This window comes from Emys orbicularis, chromosome 13 (assembly GCF_028017835.1).
Source record: "Emys orbicularis isolate rEmyOrb1 chromosome 13, rEmyOrb1.hap1, whole genome shotgun sequence".
Classification (NCBI taxonomy): domain Eukaryota; kingdom Metazoa; phylum Chordata; order Testudines; family Emydidae; genus Emys; species Emys orbicularis.
In genome coordinates this window covers 8,590,161-8,614,177 of record NC_088695.1, presented here as the reverse complement: position 1 = coordinate 8,614,177, position 24,017 = coordinate 8,590,161, and the positions used below count along the sequence as shown (strand labels likewise).

The 24,017-nt window shown below is 52.1% G+C and overlaps 1 pseudogene; it reads right to left on the bottom strand.

The window, feature by feature from the left end:
• Positions 1–14,804: 14,804 nt before the first annotated feature.
• LOC135887649 (zinc finger protein RFP-like) lies at positions 14,805–23,093 on the bottom strand (annotated as a pseudogene).
• Positions 23,094–24,017: the final 924 nt, after the last annotated feature.

Genomic DNA, 24,017 nt, shown 5'->3' with positions numbered 1-24,017 from the left:
GCGGTGGGGTGGGGGGAGGCTGCAGGGTGATCTCCCACCTCCATGCAACCAGTGGCCTTTGCTCCCCACTGCCGTGTTGGAGCCTCCACATTTATTTACTGACAAATAAAATGTGCAGAATTTTAAAATAGTGTGTGCAGAATTTTGAATTGTTTGGTGCATAATCCCCTCAGGAACATGGGTGCTGTGCTGCTGTGATGGTGGGACTGAGGAAGGAGGTGGGCAGTGGGGAGGTCTATGGGCGGGGGGCACTGGGCGACCGGTGTGGTGTGCAGGGTGCTGTGCAGCTGTGGTGGGAGGCCAGCGGGGGAGGTCTCAGGGCGAGGGAGTGCTGGCACAAGGATGGGGCTCTGGGCAGGTAAGGTAAGGGAAGGTAAGGGGAATCTGCAAAGGTAAGGGACACGCTGGCAGCACAGCGCTGGGCTGGTTTGTAAACAGTGCCCTCTGCTGGGCGATATAGAGTGGGGCCGCTCCTGCCTCATTGTGCCCAGCCCGCCCTTCACTCTGGAGACTGACCATTCCGCCCCCTGCACCTTGCCCCGTGCGGGCCCACAAGTATGTTTGGCACCGTGCCCACGAAAAGTTCATCTGGCCCTGCAGAGTGGGGCTAAGAGTTTTCCTTTTGCCTTTCCGATTGTGTCCCTATTTATTTTATTAATTGCTGTTTTTTAAAAATTACATTTGTTCTGAACTATAGACAATGGTCAGGGAAGAGGTCAGGGAAGCGTCCAGAGTGGAGAAAGGACCCGGAGTGGGGACGCTCTAGCCCATGTCCTGAGTGGTCACAACGAGGTTGGGGGGCGAGCCCCTCAGGAAGCCTGGGCCCAGCCTTGTCGGGGTTATAAGGACTTTGCCACACAGGAGAGTGGAAGGGGAGCCCTCCAGGTGAGGCAGGCTCTGGGTGAAGGAAGAGGGAGCGAGGACTCAGATCCTTCTGCTATTCGATTGCACCCGGGGGGGGTTAAGTCCTCTCTGGGGGGAGCGATCGCTGGGCTCAGGCCGGCAGCAGGAAGTGACTGGCAGCCGCTGCGGTGACTCTGGCTCCCAGGCTCCCAGCGAGATCCCCGAGCCCCGGCGGCTGGTGCTGGGAGCCCGGAGCCCTGGCTGCAGCCGGGAGAGGGGAATCTCCAGCAGGGCCCTTCCCGCTGCTCCCCAGGAGCCTCTCCCAGGGCAGAGCCCCCAGCCTGGCCAGGGCCCCTTCCCGGCCCGGCCCGGCCCCTGCCCCAGGGGGCCCCGCTCGGAGGGAAGGTGAGAGAGACCCGCCCCCCGTCTCACCCGGGCTGCAGGGGGAGGATTTGGCCCCAGGCTGCTCCCAGCGGAGCTGGCTGCGATTCCTTGCCCTGGGCCCGGGAAAGCTGCCGCCAGTTCCCGGTGTGTGCGGGGCGGGGGCAGGATCACTTTACCGCCCATCCTCCCCACCCCCTTCTGCTGCTTTTTGTTTCCCTGCCCCAGGCCACACTGGTGTGGATGGAGGCTGCAGCTCAGTGAAATCTGAGGGGGACAAATAGGGGGAGCAGAAGGTGGGCCGGGGCCAAACTGAATGTTGGGTGGGGGGCCCAGCTGGGGGCCAGGGAAGGAGAGGGGCCCAGGGGCCTAATCAGGGCGGGGGGCAGCACAGGTGCTGGATCTAGGCTGGTGGGGCCCTGCTGCACCCCCTTGCTTGAAGGGGTTTCCATCCTATCCATGGTTTACAGTTTGGTTCACTGTATCTCAGCACACCCACTGTTAAGATTGTTTCAGCCCCCCTGCCTGGGACTAGGAGCGGGGGATAAGAACGGGATACAGCCAGCGGGGGGTGAATCTAGGGCTGAGGGAGGCAAGCCGCCCCCACTGTAGGGGCAGGACCCCAGCCCCTGAGCACCCCCAACTTCCCCCCCCCCCACCTCCTGAGCATGTGGCCCCAGCCTGAACCCCGGGGGCAGCCTAAGGAGAAGCCTGACCCGCTCCTCACAGGGGCCGTGCACCCCACCTCCACAGACAGCTGTGACTCTCAGCCAGCTTGGAAAACAGAAGGTTTATTGGTTGCTGGGAACACAGCATAGAACAGAGCTTGTTAGCACAGAAATCAGGAGCATTTAGCAAAGTTCATCTGGGGGGGAATCCAGAGTCCCGAGCCCTGGACTCTCCCTGCTGAGTCCCAAACGAAGAGATTGACCCACTTCCAGCCCGCCGTCCTCAGTGATGTCCGGCTGGCACTCCTCCGTGCTTTCCCTTTCCCCCTGGAAAACAGGTCTCGTGGCCTCCCCCCTCTCGCTGTTCTCCAGCACCTTCGCCTGGCTCCTTGCAGAGGACCGGCTACGGCCATCGCTTGCCAGGATACCGAATTTTGGCCATTCTCTATGCCCAGGGAGCCACTCTTCAGTGACACCTGCCCTCTAGAGGTCTCCGCAATGATCACACACCTGTATCCCACCAGCTTGATACTTGAGTAACACATGGGGAGACTGAGGCACACACTCCGTATTCAGAGAAAACATTCAGAACATTCCCGCTTCATCACACCCCTCTGAGACCAGCCCCAGGGGCACGTTCTCCAGTGTCTGGAACCACTCTAACCATACCAGCCCCTGAGCCTGAGCCTCCAGGTGATGGAGATGTTACCTCAAAGGGGAGCCAAGGTAACTCTAGATGTATAGTGGTGTAGGCATTGAGATGTAAAAGCAAGCCCCTTTTACTCAGAAGAGCAGACCCACCCTCTGTCATGTCTATCACCGGTGGACTGGTGTATGGATCTCCCTCCCTCTTCCCTATGTGTAGTGCAAATAATAAAAACTGACAATAGGTAAAGGTGAAAACAACAGATAAGTGTCTGAAGTTAATGAATACCATATAGGGAAGGGGTAAATATGAAAGAACAGTAGCTAAATAACAAGACAAACAGTGAAACAGCAGCTTTTAAAACAGGAACATGAAGCTCCGGTCCAAAATACAACTCACCCTTGGATAGCTCAGTGATTTGAGCATTAGCCTGCGAAACCTAGGGTTATGAGTTCAACCCTTGAGGGGGCCATCTAGGGCAAAATCAGTACTTGGTCCTGCTAGTAAAGGCAGGGGGCTAGACTCAATGACCTTTCAATGTCCCTTCCAGTTCTATGAGATAGGTATATCTCAATATATCTATAAACCCCAACTGAAAAAACCCTATTTATCTCACTGTGTTGTCAGCACATCGGCGGCAGTGGTGAAGTCCAGGACCTGCACTCGTTGGGTAATTGGAACCCACAGAGGAGGAGCACTGGAGAGTCCCTTGATGTCTCAGGGCGGAAGAAGCAGACAGAACCCTCTGATGATGTTGTATACAGGAGCAGGTGAGGTGGAATGTCGTCTTCACTTCAGGAACGGTGGTGCCCTTCAACGATGCAGTGGAGCTGTGAAGGCTGAACCACGCACGCACCGTCACTGGGATGGACTGTGCCACTTGTCAGTGAGTTCAGTCCCTTTAGTGATGGGAGAATATGGTACAGTCCCACCAAAGGCGGGAAACAGTCTGAGGTAAGATTGTCCTTGGAGTTGCCAGTGATGGGAAAAAAGAGTTGGATCCAGTCATGACTGGGCCATGATAACAGTAAACAACAAGATGGAGGTCACAAGATGGCAGTTCAAACTCCATCTTGGATTGCTGCTATATATTTCCAAACTACATATTGGATTTAATATATACATATTTTAACAGACTGTAACACTATAACAAAACACACTCAACAGAGAGATCTGGAGAAAGGGTTGGAGCCGGGGAGGGAAATGACTCTGCACAAAGGGCCCCTTTCAGGGACCTACTGGTGTCACAGGGCGTTCAGTGCTGCGGGGAAGGGCCAGAACTATGTTGTGATAAAGTGACTGAGGGTTTTCCCAGTGGCAGAGCCCAGAGCCTGTCTGTAGGGAGAGAGCTTTGGGCAGGGCCGCCCAGAGGATTCAGGGGGCCTGGGGCAAAGCAATTTTGGGGTGGAATCGGGGTGTGAAATGGACTTAAGCCCCTTCTGTAACCTCCCCCATAGCCCCTCTCACCCCGACAGGCTGAGGACTCGCATCCACGTTTCGCTCCAGATGGTCCCGTCTTCCAGGGGACAGGGAAGGGAAATGGCTGTGATGGAGCCAGCTCATGTAGGGGATTTGCAGAGAGCTGTGGGGAGGTGGGGAGGATTTGTTGTAGAGGGGGAGGGGCAGGAAACATACAGTGTGAGGCAGGGAGGGGACAGTGTCTGTGATAAACCGGCTAGAACATGATCAACCTGGGCCTGATTTTATGAACAGGCCCATTGGCGGCAATGGGAGGGGGGAACATTCCTCCATTTCTGTCCCAGGGAACACCCCACTGGCCAAAGGCTGCCGTGAAACACGAAGGGAAGCTGTTGAGGTTCCTGTCCATGTCCCCGGCTTAGAGCTCTGCTTCCCGTATCAGCCTGTGGCTGGCAGGCGTGTGGGAAATGGGAAGACCCTGCCATGCTCTGTGTGCTGGGGGGGACAAGGAGCTCTCACCTTCTCCCCACCCCCTGAAGCCTCCTGGCTGCTCTGAGCAGGGTGCGGGGGGGATTCTGCTTCTCCGGCCCTCCCAGAGATTTAATGTTTTGTTTATTTTTCCCTGTGTCTAGTGGGATTCTGGGTGGGGCTGCAAGTAGTCAGTCATCATGAATAGGTCGGAATATGAACAAGAGGCTGCTAGGCAGCTCTCTAACACTACATTCTACAGGCCGTTACCCTCTGATCCCACTGAGGGTTACCAAAAGTAACTACACCATCTGCTCAAGAAACTCCCTGAAAAAGCACACGAACAAATCTGTACAGAGACCCCTAGAACTCCGACCAGGGGTATTCTATCTGCTACCCAAGATCCATAAACCTGGAAATCCTGGACGCCCCATCGTCTCAGGCATTGGCACCCTGACAGCAGGACTGTCTGGCTATGTAGACTCTCTCCTCAGGCCCTACGTTACTAGCACTCCCAGCTGTCTTCGAGACACCACTGACTTCTGACGAAACTACAATCCATTGGTGATCTTCCAGAAAACACCATTCTGGCCACTATGGATGTAGAAGTTCTCTACACCAACACTCCACACAAAGATGAACTACAAGCTGTCAGGAACAGTATCCCCGATAATGTCACAGCAAAGTTGGTGGCTGAACTTTGTGACTTTGTCCTCACCCACAACTATTTCACATTTGGGGACAATGTATACCTTCAAGTCAGCTGCACTGCTATGGGTACCCGCATGGCCCCACAGTATGCCAACATTTTTATGGCTGACTTAGAACAACGCTTCCTCAGTTTTCATCTGCTTGAGCTACATTGATGACATCTTTATCATCTGGACCCATGGAAAAGATGCCCTTGAGGAATTCCACCATGATTTCAACAATTTCTATCCCACCATCAACCTCAGCCTGGACCAGTCCACACAAGAGATCCACTTCCTGGACACTACAGTGCTAATAAGCGATGGTCACATAAACACCACCCGATACCGGAAACCTACTGACTGCTATACTTACCTACATGCCTCCAGCTTTCATCCAGACCACACCACACAATCCATTGTCTACAGCCAAGCTCTAAGATAGAACTGCATTTGCTCCAACCCCTCAGACAAACACTTACAAGATCTCTATCAAGCATTCTTACAACTACAACACCCACCTGCTGAAATGAAGAAACAGACTAACAGAGACAGAAGGGTACCCAGAAGTCACCTACTACAGGACAGGCCCAACAAAGAAGGTAACAGAATGCCACTAACCGTCACCTTCAGCCTCCAACTAAAACCTCTCCAGCGCATCATCAAGGATCTACAACCTATCCTGAAGAATGATCCCTCACTCTCACAGATCTTGGGAGACAGGCCAGTCCTCACTTACAAACAGCCCCCAAACCTGAAGCAAATACTCACCAGAAACCAGACAACAAAAACACTAACCGAGGAACCTATCCTTGCAACAAAGCCGGTTGCCAACTCTGTCCACATATCTATTCAAGGGACACCATCATAGGACCTAATCACATCAGCCACACTATCAGAGACTCATTCAACTGCACATCTACCAATGTGATATATGCCATCATGTGCCAGCAATGGCCCTCTGCTATGTACATTGGCCAAACCGGACAGTCTCTATGCAAAAGAATTAATGGACACAAATCTGACATCAGGAATCATAATACTCAAAAACCAGTGGGAGAACACTTTAACCTGTCTGGCCATTCAATGACAGACCTGCGGGTGGCTATCTTACAACAGAAAAACTTCAAAAACAGACTCCAAGGAGAGACTGCTGAGCTGGAATTGATATGCAAACTAGATACAATCAACTCAGGATTGAATAAGGACTGGGAATGGCTGAGCCATTACAAACATTGAATCTATCTCCCCTTGTAAGTATTCTCACACTTCTTATCAAACTGTCTGTACTGAGCTATCTTGATTATCACTTCAAAAGCTTTTTTTCTCTTACTTAATTGGCCTCTCAGAGTTGGTAAGACAACTCCCATCTGTTCATGCTCTCTGTATGTGTGTATATATATCTCCTCAATATATGTTCCACTCTATATGCATCCGAAGAAGTGGGCTGTAGTCCACGAAAGCTTATGCTCTAATAAATTTGTTAGTCTCTAAGGTGCCACAAGTACTCCTGTTCTTTTTGTGGATACAGACTAACATGGCTGCTACTCTGAAATCTATTGTGTCTATGTTAAGTAGATTAGAGGAACATTGAAGGCCTGGGTCTCAATGTAAATTGTCTTGGTTATTGATTGTAAAACTTAGCAAGGTTTAATTTGCAATGCCCTTTTGCTCAATATAAAATACTACTGTTTGTATTCTCAATCTGTTTGTGTGAATGAGGAATGTATGCATCAGAAAAAGATACGGTGTGAAGGCCATTGTTATAGTCAGAGTCAAGGAAGAAGGAGTGAAGAAACTTAAAGGACATCAAAGAATCATAAACACACATCCATAATGAAGGGCAGATTGACAACCCTGAGGTAAAGGCTGGCACCCCTAAAGACAATTGATTAAATCGGAACAAAGGACAGGATGATCTTCTCGGAGGTGTATTGGAATGTTTACACCAATTAAGAAGTAACCGGTCACAAAGTGACACAGCAAAATCCATAGGCTTCAACAGAGAAGAAAACCTATAAGAACAGGGTGCTTTGCCATAGGACTTTGGGTTCGTCTTGCCACACTCCAGGAGCATCGGATCGCGACCGAAAGAACCCCGCTCCCCTCTGTGACCAATCTGGCTGGCCACTAGATTGATCCAGACTCTGGACTGGTAACTATAAACATCACTGCAGAACTGTGTGTGTGTGTGTGTGTGTGTCTAAAGCATATGCTAACTGTGGTATTCTCAATAAACGCTGTGTGTATTTACCTTCCTCTATAAAGTTCCCGAGTGCTTTGTATGAGCATAACAGCTGGTCAGGGAAAGCCACTGGCAGGCCGCAGATGCTTTGTTTACCTGAGCGTCCACAGGCCCCACTGTTCACAGCACCCAGTGGCCACAGTTCGCTGTTCCCCTTCCCCTGACCAGCCATGACCCAGACTTTGAAAACCCCTGCTTTAGACAGCATGACGGGAGAACGGAACCTGGGTCTCCCACATGCCGGCTGAGTGCTCTAACCACGGGGGTAAACGTTATAAGCTGGTTGACATCACCAAAACCACATTCTCCTTCCCCCCACCCCTCACATTTTGTGTGGAGCGAGGCAGGTGCCTACCTCATTCCAGCAAGAAACGCCTTAGGAGCCTGAGTCACCTGATGTCAGGCACTGGGTTCCCATCTGTGGGTTGCTAAGTAGAGACAGATGCCCCTCTGTGGCCCCGATTTAGGAACCTGTCTGTGAGAGGGGACAGGACTTAAGACACCCCTCCCTTGTTGGCATCTCCCATTGACTAGCTCAGATGGCTCCCCCCTCCCCACTGAGCTGGCTTTTGTGAATCACACTCTAAGGCCTGGTCTACACTACGTGTTTAGGTCGACTTTAGCAGCGTTAAGTCGAATTAAGCCTGGACACGTTCACACGACGAAGCCCTTTCTTTCGACTTAAAGGGCCCTTTAAACCGGTTTCTTTACTCCACCTCCAACGAGGGGATTAGCGATAAAATCGGCCTTAGCGGGTCGGAATTGGGGTAGTATGGACGGAATTTGACGTTATTGGCCTCCGGGAGCTATCCCACAGTGCTTCATTGTGACCGCTCTGGACAGCACTCTCAACTCAGATGCACTGGCCAGGTAGACAGGAAAAGCCCCGCGAACGTTTGAATTTCATTTCCTGTTTGCTCAGCATGGAGAGCACAGGTGACCACACAGAGCTCATCAGCACAGGTAACCGTGATGGAGTCCCAGGATCGCAAAAGAGCTCTAGCATGGACAGAACGGGAGGTACGGGATCTGCTCGCCATATGGGGAGATGAATCAATGCTAGCTGAACTCCGAAGCAGTAAACGAAATGGCAAAATATTAGAAAAGGTCTGCAAGGCCATGAAGGACAGAGGCCATAACAGGGATGCACAGCAGTGCCGCGTGAAAATTAAGGAGCTACGGCAAGCCTACCACAAAGCCAGAGAAGCAAACGGAAGGTCCGGGCAAAGCTGCAAACATTCCGCTTCTACGCGGAGCTGCATGCCATTCTAGGGGGTGCAGCCACCACTACCCCAACCGTGTGCTATGACTCCCTCACTGGAGAAACACACAGGGAAGCGGGTTCGGGGTACGAGGAAGATGAGGATGGAGATAATGTAGATAGCTCACAGCAGCAAGGAAGCGGAGAAACCGGTTTCCCCATCAGCCAGGATATGTTTTTCACCCTGGACCTGGAACCAGTAACCCCCGAGCTCACCCAAGGCATGCTCCCATCCCCTGAGGGCACACAGGGGACCTCTGGTGAGTGTACCTTTGTAAATATTACACATGGTTTAAAAGCAAGCGTGTTTAATGATTAATGATTAATTTGCCCTGGCAATCGCGGCCAGTACAGCTACTGGAAAAGTTTGTTAACGTGTATGGGGATGGAGCGGAAATCCTCCAGGGACATCTCCAGAAAACTCTCCTGGATGTACTCCCAAAGCCTTTAAAAAAGGTTTCTTGGGAGAGCTGCCTTATCCTGTCCGCCATGGTAGGACACTTTACCACGCCAGGCCAGTAGCACGTAGTCTGGAATCATTGCATAACAAAGCGGGGCAGCGTATGGTCCCGGTGTTTGCTGGCATGCAGACAACATCCATTCCTTATCGCTCTTTGTTATCCTCAGGAGAGTGATATCATTCACGGTCACCTGGTTGAAAGGGGCGATTTTATTAAGGGGATATTCAGAGGTGCCCGTTCCTGCTCTGCTGAACAGAAATGTTCCCCGCTGTTAGCCACGCAGTGGGGGGGAGGGGTGAAGTGATCATCCCAGAGAATTGGGTGTGGGGGGGAGGGGAGTTAGTTGGGTTTCTGCTGCATGTTAACCCTTAAACCGCAGCCCCTCCTTTTACATTGCAAACCCATTTTAAATGGCCAACCCAATGGGTGCTTGGTATGGGAAATGAGAGCACTACTGTTTGAAACCATTCCCACATGTTAAGAAGGTTAAAAAAGCCAAAAGACTGTGTCTTACCATGGCTGCCTGCAAGACGAAATCTGTGTCCTGGCACTGCGTGAGTGATCTCTCACACCAAACTGGCAGGCCCTCAATATAAGAGGAAAAATGCGAACTTGTAACGAAAGCACATGTGCTGTGTAATGTGAACAGCAAAATTTAACGTGAAAGAGTGTACCCATTGTTCTCTAAAATGTGTCTTTTTTAACCACATCTCCCTTCTCCTCCACCAGCTGCAAATGTTTCTCCTTCACAGAGGCTAGTGAAGATTCGAAAGAGAAAACGGAGGACATGGGATGACATGTTCACAGAGCTCCAGATGTCCTCCCACGCTGACAGAGCACCGCAGAATGCGTGGAGGCAGTCAATGACTGATTACAGAAAAGCACAATATGAACGAGAGGAGAGGTGGCGTGCTGAATCGCGGGATGAACAGAGCAAGTTGCGGGCTGAAGAGGATAGGTGGAGTCAGCTTGCAGACGGAAGGCAAGAGTCGATGCTCCGGCTGCTGGAGCATCAAACTGATATGCTCCAGCGTATGGTTGAGCTGCAGGAAAGGCAGCAGGAGCAGAGACCGCCACTACAGCCCCTGTGTAACCAACAGCCCTCCTCCCCAAGTTCCATAGCCTCCTCACCCAGACGCCCAAGAACATGGTGGGGGGGCCTCCGGCCACCCAGTCACTCCACTCCAGATGATTGCCCGAGCATCAGAAGGCTGGCCTTCAATAAGAGTTAAAGTTTTAAACTGCAGTGTGTCCTTTTCCTTCCCTCCTCCCCCACCCATCCCGGGCTACCTTTGCAATTATCCCTCTAGTTGTGTGATGAATTAATAAAGAATGCATGAATGTGAAGTAACAATAACTTTATTGCCTCTGCAAGCGGTGCTCGAAGGGGGGAGGGGAGGGTGGGGTGGTTGGCTTACAGGGAAGTAGAGTGAACCGGGTGGGGGGGGGGGGCGGAGGGTTCATCAAGGAGAAACAAACAGAAGTTTCACACCGTAGCTTGGGCAGTTACAAAACTCGTTTTCAAAGCTTCTCTGATGCGCACCGCGCCCTGCTGTGCTCCTCTAACCGCCCTGGTGTCTGGCTGCGCGTAATCAGCAGCCAGGCGATTTGCCTCAACCTCCCACCCCGCCATAAATGTCTCCCCCTTACTCTCACAGATATTGTGGAGCGCACAGCAAGCAGCAATAACAATGGGGATATTCTTTTCGCTAAGGTCTGAGCGAGTCCGTAAGCTGCGCCAGCGCGCTTTTAAACGTCCAAATGCACATTCCACCACCATTCGGCACTTGCTCAGCCTGTAGTTGAACAGGTCCTGACTCCTGTCCAGGCTGCCTGTGTACGACTTCATGAGCCATGGCATTAAGGGGTAGGCTGGGTCCCCAAGGATCACGATAGGCATTTCAACATCCCCAACGGTTATTTTCTGGTCCGGGAAGAAAGTCCCTTCCTCCAGCTTTCGAAACAGAGCAGAGTGCCTGAAGACGCGAGCATCATGTACCTTTCCTGGCCATCCCACGTTGATGTTGGTGAAACGTCCCTTGTGATCCACCAGGGCTTGCAGCAGCATTGAAAAGTACCCCTTGCGGTTTATGTACTCGGTGGCTTGGTGCTCCGGTGCCAAGATAGGGATATGGGTTCCGTCTATGGCCCCACCACAGTTTGGGAATCCCATTGCAGCAAAGCCATCCACTATGGCCTGTACGTTTCCCAGAGTCACTACCCTTGATATCACCAGGTCTTTCATTGCCCTGGCAACTTGGATCACAGCAGCCCCCACAGTAGATTTGCCCACTCCAAATTGATTCCCGACTGACCGGTAGCTGTCTGGCGTTGCAAGCTTCCACAGGGCTATCGCCACTCGCTTCTCAACTGTGAGGGCTGCTCTCATTCTGGTATTCTGGCGCTTCAGGGCAGGGGAAAGCAAGTCACAAAGTTCCATGAAAGTGCCCTTACGCATGCGACAGTTTCACAGCCACTGGGAATCATCCCACACATGCAGCACGATGCGGTCCCACCAGTCTGTGCTTGTTTCCCGGGCCCAGAATCGGCATTCCACGGCATGAACCTGCCCCAGGAACACCATGATTTCCACATTGCTGGGGCCTGTGCCTTGTGAGAGGTCTATGTCCATGTCAATTTCGTCATCACTCTCGTCGCCGCGCTGCAATCGCCTCCTCGGCTGGTCCTGGTTTTGCTTTGGCATGTCCTGGCTCTGCATATACTCCAGGACAATGCGCGTGGTGTTCATAGTGCTCATAATTGCCGCGGTGATCTGAGCGGGCTCCATGATCCCATGCTAGCTATGGCGCCTGGTCTGAAAAAAGGCGCGAAACTAGTATCTGACGGACCAGGGGAAGGAGGGAGGGAGGGAGGGGCGAGTGACGACATGGCGTACAGGTACAGGGAATTAAAATCAACAAAGGTGGCTGTGCATCAGGGAGAAACACAAACAACTGTCACACAGAATGCCCCCCCCCCAAAGATTGAACTCAAAACCCTGGGTTTAGCAGGCCGTTGATTTCACGGAGGGAGGGAAGGGGGAAGCAAATGAATACAGAACAAATCTATTTTTTACATCTTAAGCTGGCAGACGACGGTGCAGCATGACTGATAGCTCTCGGCATCTTCTGGGTGCTTGGCAGAAAATACTGGGCGCTTGGCAGTTAGTGTACTAATATTGATAGCCATCATCGTCAAGACAGTTCAATAGGACTGAGCATGTCTGCCCAGGTGCCTCTGATTGAACCGCAATATGACGACAATGGATATCAATCTTAATACACCATCTACTGCCAAAAGGCAAGGGGCTGCTGCTGTGTAGCAATGCAGCCCCACGTCTGCCAGGCCCACGTCTGCCAGCACCCAGATCGCCCTCGGCCTCTTCTGGGTGCTTAGCAGAAAATACTGGGCACTTGGCAGAAAATGGCATACTACGATTGATAGCCATCATCATCAAGACAGTTCGCTAGCACTGAGCATGTCTGCCCAGGTGCCCATGATCAACAGCCACTGCAGTACAATGATGACATATACCAGTCATAACATACCATCTTCTACCAAAAGGCAAGGGGCTGGTGCAATGCAGCCCCACGGCTGCCAGCACCCAGATTGCCGATGAAGGCTACCAATCATGCTGCACCGTCTACCGCCAAAAGGCAGTTAGCTGCTGCTGCTGTGTAGCAATGCAGTCCCACGTCTGCCGGCACCCGGATGACATATGGTGACTGTGAGCTGAGTTGAGCGGGCTCCATGCTTGCCGTGGTATGTTGTCTGCACAGGTAACCCAGGTAAAAAGGCGCAAATCTATTGTCGGCCGTTGCTCTGACGGAGGGGGAGGGGCCTGACGACATGTACCCAGAACCCCCCGCGACACTGTTTTGCATCATTCGGGCATTGGGATCTCAACCCAGAATTCCAATGGGCGGCGGAGACTGCAGGAACTGTGGGATAGCTACCCATAGTGCAATGCTCCGGAAGTCGACGCTAGCCTCGGTACTGTGGACGCGGTCCGCCGACTAGAGCACTTAGAGCATTTTATGTGGGGACACACACAATCGGCTGTATACAACCGATTTCTATAAAACCGGTTTCTATAAATTCGACCTAATTTCATAGTGTAGACATACCCTAAGTTGCCTGTGATGCCCACGCACTGTGTAGGGAGTTCAGGCCCCAACTCAGCTTTGCAAAATTGCCGACTGTGATTTTCTAGTTGCCCACAAGTTAGGCCCTGCCATGACGCTCAGCTTTGCAACACCCAAGTCTCTTCATGGATTGCACCCTGTGTAACCAGTCACCTCTCCGCAGAGCACAGCTGAGCAATTCCTGATTGGCACGGGTGTGTACAGGACAGAGACAGAGCACAGGCTGGATAGTGACACATCACAGTAAAACCCCAAACTCTCCTCCTAGAGGCGCGATATTTCCTGTGGGTGCTGGGGGGTCACAACCAAGTCAGGAAGCAAATCCCATGATGCTGCCCCCAGCACCTGCAGCTGGGACAGTAAAGTGGAACAGGCAAGAATTGTTGGTAATGTTTTATTTACAGAATTTGGGTTGCCAACTTTCTCACCGAACACCCTTGTCCCAACCCAGAGCTGAGAAGGAGCCTTAATAACCACAGCATGGAAAGGAGATTCCCCAGCTACCGAGAATAGTTTTCTTAATGGCACAACAACCGTACAGTTGCTCAGGAACTAATATAGGGAATTGATGAGTTACAGTCGCTCTCTTTCAGTAACATGTAATAAATCCCTCTGTCCCTCTCATATTCCCTTTCCTTCTCCCTTTTCTTTCATCCCACCATTTTCTACTCAGCATTTTTGTAGCCCTCACTTCCCACCCCTGTTTATTTTCCTCTCCCACTCTCCTCTTCTCCCTCCCACAGATCATCCCCCATGGCTGCTCCATTCTTTTCTCTGCTTTTACCCTTTCCCCTCTTGCTGCCCCTTCCCCTCTTGCTGAATGGCTGGTTCCCCTGCCAGGGATATTTTCCTTTCACTTTTCTCAATTCTATTTTCCACCATTTCTCCTGGACTCTCCCTTGATTCTTGTTTCATTTTCATTCACATTTTTCTTCTTGCTTCTTCTCATTCCCTCTGGTTAAACCCGCCCTGTCCCTGCCTCTCCCAGTGCTGCCAACCTCAGGAGTTAAAAAAAACAACCATGAGATTATTAACCTTAAAAAAAATCATCATTGTGTCACAGTTTTTTTGTCAAACTGCACCCATCTCACCTTCCCCCCGCCCTTTTGTGACAATTACAGGGTTACCAGCTGTCCTGTAGTTACAGGGGAAGGTGACTTGGACCCCTGCGGCAGGAGCTCTGGCTGGGAGACCCCAGTGAGATCTAATCCCACAGATCTGTACAAGACACTCCCTGCTGCTGTGGAGCTTCCAGATTCTCCCCAAACCCTAATTGATTAATTCTGTGTCTCTGCCACCCCCATCTCTGCCTGTCCCCAGCCTGGCTGTTAGTGCTACTCCTTACTGAGCCCCCACATCTGCCCCTCAGGGCCCCTCTGCCCCTCCTGCAACCCCAGGGGTTCATGCCCCCTCCTGCTTCATCCCTGGTGCTGCAGGGAAGGGGAGGGGCTTCCACAGGTTATAGAGATGAGGAGCCAGGGATTGGATAGACAGGAGTCCTCCAAGGTTATAGAGACTAGGGCGTGTGAGGCTAGAAAGTATGATTTCAGGGCCTCCAGTGGGATATTCCAACCCATCTCAGGGACACAGTCGGAGCCGGGTGTCTCTGTCCCACACTCGGAGCCAGGGCCGGATTCTCTCCCCAGGGATGGAGCCCGGCGGGAATGTGAAGATCGGGGCCTCGTCACCAGCATTGATAAATGTCACCTGTCCCCGGTCACAGTCCAGACAAACCCGGATCCTGCTGGGGACCCGGCTCAGGGGCAGGGGGGCTCAGGGGAGGTGAGAGCCTGCAACTGACCCAGCCACTGCTTCACTCCCAAGATCCCCCCGTCGGGGCTAAGGCTAATCCCTCCCTTCCTCCCCACAGACTCTCTGGCCACCCCCACAGCCCAGCCTCCCCCACCCCCCACCTCCACCTCCCAGCAATGTCTCCCCGAGATGAATCCCTCACAGCCCAGCACACAGGCCCAACAGTCAAATCTCTCAGGATTTTTGGGCAGATTCTGCCGTGTGTCTCCGCATCTCACACTTTTCCGATCCTCAGACAGGACGAGGTCGGGATAAGCCGTGTCTCGATCCAGAGTCACATTCACTGGAGAGAGAGAATCAGAACATTAGGAGCAGAGGTCAGCCCTGGGGGAAGCTGGGACAATTTCTCTCACTCCCCAGAAACCCGGTCCTGGCTGGGACAGGCCTGGATCCCAGGGAGCTGCCTCTGTCCTGGGCACCTGAGACTGAGCAGAGATGTCACTGCAGTTCCTCACTCTGTGTAATGGGAGTCACTTCATTAGTTTTTCATTTGGTTGCTGAGGAATCAGCTCCCTGTTCCGTCTGCTGGGGCTGCTCCATTCCCAGCATCAGAGACACAGCCAGGAAGGTTTTGGTGAGGAGGAAGCAGAGGAGGCAGGTACCAGCTTTGAACCCCAGAGGGAAGCTCCCTCCTCTAATACAGCCTCCACTCCCCCGCCAGAGTAGGAAGAGCCAATTAAGACCAGAGAGTAGGGAATGGCATTAGGTGGGGCAGCCTCCACTCCCAGGCCAGGGAACAGAGAGGAAGGTGCAGCATTGGGGAAGAGCTGCTTAAGAGCAGAGTAGGAGGAGGCATTGGATGGGGTAGCCCCATCCGCAGTCTAGAGAGAAGAGAGGAGCTGACAGTCTCACAGGGAGACTGTCTCCCCAATCCAGGAAGCAGGGAGCAGCTCCAGTGGGAGAGCCCAGCCCTGCCCAGAGGAAAGGCCGGATGTTGGAGAAGAGTGATGGGGAGACCCCCTGCACCAGGGTAAAGCAGAGGGATGTGTCAGCCCTCAGGACACAGAGCTCTGTTCACAGGCTGTTCAGGGAGAGTTTTTCTGTTCAGCAGCGTGGGCATGAACTCAGCACTAAGGTTGGTGTCAGGAGTGTTTGTGTGACTTCAGCGTGGGAGCTCCTCACTGATCAGTGTGTTGTTTTTAGGGCTGTGTGTGTCGTGGTTGGTGTCGGTTTGGTTGGTAACTTTAGCTACAATCTCTTGAAGACATTTTCTGATAATTTAAAGACAATCTCCAGGTGCAAACTAACCCTGTCTGAATGCTCCTAGGGATCCTCCTCTTTTTGTCTCTAGTGCAGACGGAGGAGTGTCTGGAGGGGGGAAGGAGAAAGGAGACGAGATTTCAGGCTTTCATATTTATAACAGCATCCCCACTCTCAACTCCGAGAACTGTATTTTAATTATGACAGAGAAACACACCGAAAAACACTCAAATATTTAATATAAAAAGGTCTGAAACCGTCTCTTTCCTCTCTCATTCAGGCATCTCCCAGCAATGGAACCAACATCCCTGCAGCCTCACAACCATCCCAGGACAGACAATCTGTAAGTGAGATTAACTTTTCCCCTCCTCATCCCCTCCCACCCTTCAAACTTCAGTTGGTTTGTCTCATTCACATACTGCCTTTTGTTGTAACCTAGACCCAGAGCCTTCAAAGACTTTGGCATAAAAGTAACTTTATCCACTTGGGTCCCTCTGACTCTAACGGGATATTGAGAGTTTGCTAAATCCTGGTTCTAATTGTGAGCTGTTGGGTCTGTTTACTCAGCATCTCTACAGAGTGCGGCACGACAGGGCCTTGTCCTCCATAGGCAGACATAGAAATAATAGTAAAATCATTTTATAATTGTGGAAATTGCAGTGGGGGAAGGTTGATTCAATGGGACAAATTCACCCCTGTGCCAGCAGGTGAGGGGTGACTCTGCTGTTCAGTGTCTGCAGGGGCTGGTGCAGACCTTGGCACAGGCTGAGGAAGTTCTGAAGCCAGCCAGAGTTACATCCCTATGACAATGGCCACCATGTGTCTTGCCCAGCGTGCAGAGTGTCAGAGGCCCAGCTTTACACTGCCCACGTCCCTTTATCCCTCGTCCACCCCCCCTCCCTCTTCCACCCACCCTCACCACCCCCACCCCATTCCCAGCCCTCTCAGGAACACGCCTTGTGCCTGCAGCTGCTGTGGAGGAGGCACCAGAGGCTCCTGTGCTGAAGGGATCCCTGACCATGGGGGAGGGGCTTTCCCCTTCCCTACAGCCCATTTGGCCCAGATTAGCTGCATACAGGACCTGAGCCCAGTGATGGGCTGGGTCTACCTTTGAGAAATGTGCCCCATGGCTGGTGATGAGGCAGTACATGGGGAGGGCTCTGAGTTCTAGAGAATTCTTTGCCGCATGTCTCACTGTTGGGTCTTGCCAAAATGCTCGGCATTCAACTGACCACCATATTCGGGGTCGGGAAGGAATTTCCCCTAAGTTAGATTGGCAAAGAGTCTGCCTTCCTTTGCAGTGTCGGGCATGGGTCACTTGCAGATTTAAACTAGTGTCAATGGTGGATTATCTGTAACCTGAAGTCTTTAAATCATGATTTGAGGACTCCAGGAACTCAGCCAGAGGTTGGGGTCTATTGCAGGAGTGGGTGGGTGAGGTTCTGTGGCCTGCAATGTGCAGGAGGTCAGACTGGATCATGATGGTCTCTTTTGTCCTTAAAGTCTACGAGTCTGAGTCATTTCTTTCTTTAACAGTAATTGTCATGGCAAGGCATGTTTTTTGGTAGAAATAAAGGTTTGAATTAATCAACCTGAGTGACTTGGACCCCAAGTGCGTGACATTCTCACCCAACAATTAAATAGAAGCATCATCTAATTGTGAACCAATTGGCCAGAGCCACTCTCCTCCCTCAGTCTCAGAGGCTCATCCCAATTTCCGTTCCTAGATCCCTTCTAGGTACCTTTGAATTTCCCCAGAGTCTCCGATAGCACAATCGTTTGCTGGGAGAAACCACTGACTCGCTCTTCCAGTTCAGGAGAAATCTCCTCTGGGTGCCGGAACTTCCCCTTCTCACACCTGGAGAGAAACAGTTTCACATGATTATATTTCATTGTGTGACTCATTATAAGTTCTGGTTAGGGAGTCACTGCTCTAATGGGCCTGGAGTTAGAATTCAGCCAGTCCCCCAGGGATCTGACATATCTAGGAAATACTTGGTCAGTCTTTCCCACTAAATGGAGAATGGAGAATGGAGAATGGAGAATTCCAGATTCTTCTATACAAGGGTGAGAACCTCAGAATGAAGTTGATCAGAGAGATTTGTATCCAACATGTGACCTTCCCCACACATTTGGCTGTAGAGCCCTGGGGAGATGCAGTGCTAACATCACCACCAAGCCCTTTCCCAGCGTTGTGAAGTGTGAGGGGGAGTAAGAGAGAGACACGTACCTGCTCAAGGTGCTTCTAATATCCTAGAAGAGAGAGAGACAAAAGAATTTCAGTCCCCTCTGACACACACACAGGAATTCAGGGATGAGATTTTGCAAATCTGGTGAAGCAAGGCCCTGCCCTGGCCCCAGGGCCATGGATTCCCTGAGCTAATGGGGCTTTTCCATCGCTCATATCTCTGTGTCTGTGACTCTGCAAAGAATAATATTCAGTCACATGTCAGCAATGCACACGCTGAGTTACATAGAGATCGCCGACTGCTGGCCCCAGTGCTTATGATTCAGGAGCCCTCCCTTCCCTGTGTGTTTCTGGCATGTTTCTAAAGACAGGTGCTGGTTTCCAATTGTCCCTGGGGGTGCTCAACCCTATGCCCCACCCCCACTCCAAACCTTCCCCCAATGCCACACCCCAGCCCAACTATTCCCGCTCCCACTCCACCCCCACCCTGTCTCTTCCCTGCCTCCTCTTGTGAGCACACTCCCTCCCCGCTCCTCCCCCTCCCTCCCAGCCTCTCCTGCACACAGTGGAACAACTTATTGCAGCAGGCAGGTGGTGCTGGAGGGAGGGGGAGGAGTTGATCGGCAGGGCAGCCAGCAAGTGGCACTGAGGGAGGAGCTGGCTGCCCTGGAGCACCCACCTGTGTTTCTCACTCAGTCTGACCAGCAGGAATTCACTTGCTGGTTTCTGACACTTCCCCTCCATCTCACTGATCAGCTCACTGAGACGGGAAATCTGCTCGGAGAGTTGACTGACATTTTCATTCTGGATCCTCACAATCTCCTCGTCCAGCTTCTCAAGCTGGGCCAGCAGGAGTCGCTCTTGTTCCTCCAGGAACTGCTGCAGTTGGTGAAATTCAGACACAATCTTCTGCCTTTTGGTTTGTGTTTGTTTCTGTATGACAATAGGGCAAGGGCTGGTCAGGGACATATGGATGGAGCGCGGGGTCTTTTCATGGAGAGCTGAGTGGGGAGGAGGCTGAATTTCTTTGAAAATCCTAAGATTTCTGACATTTGACTTTACCCTGTGCGTAGTAGGCAGGGGATTCTCTTGCACCTTCCCCTTTGGCCCCTGTATCCCTCTGAAAGGGATGTTTCCAGGCCTGTCATGGTCAGCATATTCTGTTATTTATGGTCTCTGGAAATTCAGACCCAGAGAGGCAGGGGGCAGGACACAGCACTACACTGACAGAGATACCAGAGGAGTTAAAAGAAGGAAACATTTAAAAAATACACAAAATGACCAGACAGTGGAGAGCACTTCACGGGGACATTCAGTTCACTTGGGGGGATTTCTGTGAAAGCCACAAGGGCTAGGCATTAACTCATCAGCTGAAATGGAAGCTTAGGGCTTGTCTACACATGAACCTAACCCAGCAATCCATGATCATGGAGAAACACACACAAGCCCATGTTCACCAAGGCCACACAGGAGTCTGCCTCCAAATAGACCTCCCACTGCCAGTCCCTGCCAGTTAATAACAACAGGCACCTACCAGATACTCCCGGCTATTCCTCTCTCCAGTCGCTTTCAATCCCAGCAGCTTTTCTCTCTCTTCCCTCAAAGTCTTCAAATGGGCCTGGATTCTTTCCTGAAGAAACAGAAATAATTAGGAGGTTTAATCTGGATAGTTGAGACGTGCTTGGAAGTGGGTGTTTTTCCACCCGAAACCCATGATGACTGTGTTTCTAATCACTTTGTGACATCAGGGCCACCAAGGAGATAAAATCTTACTAATGGAGACTGGAAGTGTGTCACATTCAGACTTTTTACCAATTCTGGTTTAGTCTTTTTTAGTAATTAGATAGAGATCTCAATTATAACCAAGCTTTACTGGTATTTGTGAACTGATTAGTGGTACAACACATAACAGGGCACTGGAGTCACATGGGGGTGAATCAATAAACCAGTTTTGTAGAAGGTTTAACAAACCAAGTTACACAAATCCCAGAAGCCACCAGGGTTTAAATAGGGGCTGGGATTTCAGCCCTGAAGCCCTGGGGACTGCACTGGTTGGGCTGAGCTGGTCTTAGCACCAGGGCAAACCCGATGAGACGTCGGGAGGCCATTCGTCTGGTTTGAAGCTGCGCAGTCCCAGTGTTGTGGAGCACTATCCCCATCAAATAGGGACTCGGCACTGGACGTGGCTTTGTCTGGTGCAAAAGGGAGAGGAGGAGACTGAGGATGCAGTAGGACACCCGTGAGGGTGGGGACGGGGCTGGGGTAGCACCTTCGTACAGAATGATGCAGGTGGGTGGCACACTGAAAAAAGCAGTGGTGGGCCCACGCAGGATGTCTGCTACTGGTGAGGATGGGCCCATGCAGGCAGGCATGGCCATGTCCTATGTTCTGGGGAATCCTCAGTGACCACACTAATTAGACATGATGCAGATTTGTATAAAGGACGGGTTGGGGTTTGGCCCAGTGCTGTCCTAAACCCTTTCCATGGCAATGCCCCCTGGGCAGATGCCCCATGATTCCATTCTCTGGTAATGATCCCGGAAGCAGTGCATTCTGGGAGATTTCAAAAAGCTGCCTGGTTGGACTAATGAAACCACTTTGGCTGGTCCTTGCCCACGCACACAACAGAACAGGTCAGACTGGCACCAGTCAGCTCCAGCCTGTGGTTAGTTTTGCTACAACCCAGTCTAATCCCAGTGGTACTTGGCATGGACCTGAGCTGTCTGGAGCCTTTTTGTGTGCGGACTCTAGGTGCTCGGGGTCCCACGCAGTGGTTAGCCCAGTGATCTTCTCTAGTGCAGGCCGGCAGCATCTGAGTTTAACCCCTGATGGAGCAACACAGGAGTTCAGAATCCCAGCGAGAAACCTCATCTCCCTGGTGGGCCTGGCACCTTTATCATGGTGTCTCTCCCTCCTAACAGATACACTTCATCACTGCGTGGGGTGATGCGAAGATGGCAGCATGGCAAAGTGATTCGGGTTTTGGTCTGGGGAGAACTGGGTTCTATACTAAGCTCTGTCACTGACATGCTGGGTGACTGTGGGCAACTCGCTGCCTTGCTTTGTGCCTCAGTTTCCCTTCCCACCTTCTGTCTAGCTAGACCAGTGGTCACCTACCAGTCGATCCTGGAGACTTTCCCTGTCAATCGCAATCTCCGGTGGCACAGCGGGGTTGCCTGCGTGCCCCAGCCACACGGCGCTACTTGCACTGCCTGCAGTCACCGCTCCCACAGCTCGCATTGGCCGGGAATGGGGAACTGTGGCCAGTGAGAGCTGCGGGAGCGGTGCCTGCAGAGAGGGGCAGCACACAGAGCCACATGCCTCCCCCGGGGCCACAGGGGCGTGTTGGCCCCTTCCGGGAGTGGCGAACGGCTGGGGCAGGCAGGGAGCCTGCATTAGCCCCGCTGCACCACTGACTGGGGTCCTCCCGAGGTAAGTCAGTGCCGCCTAGCTGAAGCCAGCACCCCATATCCCCTCCTTCACGCAACACCCCATACCACCTCCTGCACCCCGTGCCCCCTCCTGCACCCTAACCCCCTGCCCTCCTCCCAGGGCCAGCACCCCATTCCCATTCCTGCACCCCAACAGTCTGCCCCAGCCCGGAGCACCCAAACCCCCTCCCAGAGCTTGCACCCATCACGCCCTCCTGCACCCCAACATCCTGAGCAAGGCTCCGTGCAGAGCCCCATCCCACATGCAAACCCCTTGGCTTTAGCCAAGAGCCTGCACCCCCACCTGAACCCCAACCTCCTGCCCCAGACCGGTGAAAGTGAGTAAGGGTGGGGGAGAGCGAGAAATGGAGAGAGGGGGTATGGAGTGAGTGGGGCTTTGGGGGTGGGAAATCATAGAATCATAGAATATCAGTGTTGGAAGGGACCTCAGGAGGTCATCTAGTCCAACCCCCTGCTCAAAGCAGGACCAATCCCCAACCAAATCCCCAAATGGCCCCCTCAAGGATTTGAACACTCAACCCTGGGTTTAGCAGGCCAATGCTCAAACCACTGAGCTATCCCTCCCCGCAAATGGGAGGACCTTGGGGAAGGGGTGGGGTAGATCCTACTTTCAAGACCTGATATTTTGCCTCTGTTATCACACTGCCAGATCATTAATTTTGTTATATCATCTCCTGTACAATGAAGACTTTACAGAGCTGAATGATGAGTCACACCCATGAAAGGGAACTTTCAGTGAAATTAGCCTCTCATTAAAACCCAAAAGTTAACCCATTAAATCTGACAGCAATTCCCTACCTTGTACTCCTGGGCAGCCTCCTGTATGGGAACCACCCTGTGAGCGCGGTGAGCCCGGGATTTGTCGCACACCACACAGATGGGGGGTTGATCCTCTTCACAGAACAGTTTCAGAGCCTCCTGGTGTTCCCCACACACCCCGTCCCCTCCTGCTGCCTTTGCTGCTTGTAAATTCAGCCGCTTGGCGATTTCTATGATATTTGCCAGCTGCCTGTTGGGCCTGAGGTTTCTCTGTTGCACAGTTCCTCTGCACTGAGGGCAGGAGCGGGCTGTATCGGATCCCTCCCAGCACTGGCTGATGCAGGCTCGGCAGAAATTGTGCCCACACTCCAGACTCACAGGTTCTGTGAAATACTCCAGACAGACGGGACATGTCGCTTCCTCCTGGAGACTTTCCAGGGGGTTCTCTGCAGCCATGGCTCCTCTGGGCAGTGGATCAGGGTTAGTTTCAATTTCCTGAATTCACACTATGCCCCGCCTGCAGCAGCAAGGGGGTGTTTCCTTGCCTGAAAATGACTCGTGCTGTTTCCTGAGCAGGAAGGACCCAGCCAATTTCACCCCTGGAGGCTTTAGTGAAAAAATGTACAGTCACACCTGAGACAGGTAACTTTCAGTGAAATTAGCCTGTAATTAAAACCCCAAAGGGCTCCCGGCCTCCAGTCAGCCCCTGTGCTGGTGTGGAGGGTCACTGAGGCATCCCCCTGTGAGGATGAGCCTGGAGGAGCAGGAGCTGTGTGTCAGGAGTGATAGTCAGACTGGGCAGAATTTTTTTATAATATATAATTGTGACAGATAATGTTTATTTTAAGCAATTTTTATATTTATTGATTTAAACTTTCAGAGTTGCACAACAATCTGGGTTTTAAGCATTTCATTCCAATTTAAATTGTCACGGTTGTGGGAAATTATGGGGGGATCAGACAATATTTTGGTCAGACCAGAACTATTTAATGACAGTAGACACTGAGATTCAAAAAGTTGAAGCTTTATAATGGTTAAAATTGTCTGTGAGCAGGTAAGTCTCCTCCCTTCCCCAGCAGCTCCCCCAGGGCTATAACCCAGTGCTTCCCCCACCCCCATAGGGACGGAGGCTGAAAGTCCATCTGATGGCGGCTCAGGGGCCTGTGGAATGTGCTGGGATCTCAGCCTGGGCCCTAGTGGGGCCGGTGACCCTGTAACACAACCACAGCCAGCAAGCCCTGCACCCATTTCCTCCCTTTTTGTTAGTCCCAGCAGAGAGACTAGGGACTGCAGGGAGACCAAGCTCCTGTCCCCCAGGTGAGGGCTGGGGCCCAATGGCCGAGGGCAGCGGGGGTGCGGGGAGCTCGCATTAGGGGATGC